Genomic DNA, 3,465 nt, shown 5'->3' with positions numbered 1-3,465 from the left:
TTTTGCCTTTTGGCCAATCTCATCCCTGAGTATTAAGTGTTGATGAAATTTAAGAAATTTCTGCTTACAGTTGATGAAATTTTTATTTCACTACCACTAGAAAAAACCTAAAACAGTGTCATTAAAGAAATAATTATCTAATCTAATATCGCAAAACAAGCGATACAAATCTATAATAAAATCAATTTAGCAAACAGCTGAGGAAATGGATTTGTTGGTAACCATTTTTATTACCATTATTTATTTATTTAATTTTTGAATGAAAAGAGTATATATTTGGCTTTTGTTGTGACCAAACGATGTAAAAGAAATTCGCCTTTTTTTGTTAACTTTTCCGGATTGTGTAAAAAACACCGAAATTTTTAAAATTTAATTGCTTTGAAATTCTAAAGAAGATACAGTAGTTTTTTTTTTTTTTTTTTTTTTTTTTTTTTTTTTTTTTTTTTTTTTTNTTTTTTTTTGTAATTCTTCAGTCATAAGAATACAAAACGGCGAAACACTATTTATTACTGCGATTATTATTATTACTATTTGAATTTGAAAAATCGTCAGTCCACCATTTTTAACTATTTACTTACATTAAAATTAATTCGAAATTTGCCTTTTTTATTAACTTTTCTGGATTGAATAAACACCAAAATTTTTAAAATTTAATTGCTTCGATATTTTAAAGAAGATACAGCAGTTATTTCTTTTCTTCAGTCAAGAATACAAAACGTCGAAAAAATATTTATTACTGCGATTATTATTATTATTTGAATTAGAAAAATCGTCAGTGAACAATTTAAAATATTTACTTACTTTAAAATTAATTCGAAATTTTAAAAAGTTAGACTAGTTATCTATTTACTGATGTGTACGTGTCTGCGACAAATAATAATAATAAATAAATAAGTTAAATGAAATCAGAATTTTTTGCTAATAGTTTCCACTCAACTGATTTATGAGGCACAAAAAAAAAGTTATCATCGACTAGGACAAAAGTAACCGCACCGGTAACATTTTAATATCAGAATGCTTAAATATGTTTTGATATCAGATTCAGTTCTCCAGAAATGTGAAAAATCTCACATTGTTCACCTAATTGTTTATGAATTACTGTTTATGAACATGCTCGGCGAAAATATTCAGATATAGTGGTGACGGCAACTTTTTTTTTTAAATTAGCAATCAATAAAAAAACATCCATAAGTTTAAATGTGCAACTTTACGTTGTTTAGCTTAAGCAGTCTTTTAATCGGTGTAACTTTAATGTATTTAAAAGTTAAAATAAGTTTTGGCAGTGTTTAGTTACAATTAATAATTTTTTTTCTTCAACTTCGTGCAATATTCACCCTTTTTACTAACCAAACTGTGCTTACCTATTCACTGATACTCTTTTTAAATATTTCTTTTTCATAAAAGAAACAGTGAGGAATTTGAAGATGAGCTAATTGATGTCTTGTCTCTCAATTTTTGATGAAACTGGCTCGTTTGTGTTCGGAAATAGAAACTCCATGACAAATGATTGAAAAATGGGTTTTTTCAATTACAAGAAGGGGATTAGATTTATTGAAGAAAGATATAAGAATGAGAAAAGTATACATGAAATGATACTTTTGTACATTTTTTATCATTGTTATTCGGAAAGGTTAAATAAGGGTGTAATATTGACTAATTTTATTTATGTAGCCTATGAAATTTCGTAAATATGCGGAATGGTTTGGTGAATTTTGCTGATTAGAGAAAATCTTAGGGAGGTCGCAGAGACCTCCCATCTCGGCGCTCCTGATAACAGTTGCTGCGTATCGAGGTAAGCAACGGTATTAACTGCAAATTGACTTCAGGCTTGAAGTCTGCCGCATCACCAAAGGTTTACATATTGAACATTGGTGAAATAAATAAATAAATAAAAAAACTTTTGAAGTTTCTTTATCAGGTAAAGTATGAATTTTTTATATATTAGTTATATTTTGTTTGTTATAAGCCTTCCAAACTCTGGAAGAAATCGGGATACATCACACTCTGTACAGCGAATTTGAGAATTTTCTTTTATAATTTTTAGCGACGAGAGGAACCAGTTCAGAAATGTTTAGAAAGAGAACCATCAGTTTAAACTTTTTAAAGCAGCAGTCTTTGTTCTTTAGAAACATTGTTTAAACCTGCAAAACCTTTTTTTTTTAATATAGAAATTGCAATATTAATGTATTTCATTTCTTTGTACTAGTAAAAATCTTAGAAATGTTTTGTACAGATTTTACTGACTCTTATGCTTGTTAGTAATAGTTGGACAATTAATTGGCTCATTTGGAAAAAAAAAAATTTCTTCTGATTTTTTTTTTCTAAGGATTTAATAAATTTTCTTTTAGATTAGTGCTTCTCAATATTTTAAAATATTACACTTATGATTTATTTATTTATTTGTATTTAATTCAGTTCAGAAACTGACTGATTCGGAACAATTTAAAAGTAGTGTAACTACTCGAGGAATTCAAAATTAAGTTTTCCAATTTATATACACATATATACTTACATATTTATAATAAATGCATACATATTCCACGGCGCTCCTTAAAAAGTGCGTCCACCACTCTCTAAGATATCCTAGTCCATCCCTGGTACAGAGTATACTTAATACTTATATAAGCATTATTAGAGGCTGGTTGCGCCATGATTTAATATTCTCAAGATACTGATTTAAGTATGTCTTCAGCTAACAATTCTTCAGCAAAACATGACAACAGCTGTTTCAGTTTGTATATAAAAACCGATAATTTTCTAATTTTATTTGTTTTTTTAAATTGCATCATTGACACAATAACTAAACAATAAAGTACGTGATCCATAAACATCTATTTTGAGTTTTTGATAAAATAGTCACAACTTCATTTAAACTATTTATAATATAAAATGTTTTTTAGTAAATTTTGCAGAAGAATGTAATGAGAATTATTTTGCCAATTAACTAGTTTCAATTGATCATACGAGAAATTTAAATATTAATGCGAAGTTCTCAGTATAAGAGCAACATTAAAATGAAAATTATTCATTATTTTATTATAAGATATTTAATATATCTACTACATTAAACAATATGAGCAATAATGAAGCAATCATAAATTACAATGTACATAAAAGATGTTCAATAAGTCTCATAATTTAATTTAATAAGAAATATTCTTTACAGAAAACTAACGCTAATTAGGAGACTTGTAACCTTCCTTGGTGTTCAAAGGGTACATTCAATTAGACTTTTTAATAATGGCCAAGTTTTTATTCCAAGCAATAGAAATGTGAAATCCAATTATCTTGCATATTTTTGTATTAAAATGATACATTATTCTTTTCTTTAGATACGTTTGTTTATTAACTGTTTTACTCCCTTTTCCTTTACTAATTTTCCTAAAAAGAATAGTAGAGGAATAGCCCATTTTTCTGGAAAAATAGAGTGGTATACAAATTAAAAACTATCACCTTTTTTTTCAT

This window comes from Parasteatoda tepidariorum, chromosome 6 (assembly GCF_043381705.1).
Source record: "Parasteatoda tepidariorum isolate YZ-2023 chromosome 6, CAS_Ptep_4.0, whole genome shotgun sequence".
NCBI lineage: Eukaryota > Metazoa > Arthropoda > Arachnida > Araneae > Theridiidae > Parasteatoda > Parasteatoda tepidariorum.
This window is presented reverse-complemented; position numbering follows the sequence as displayed.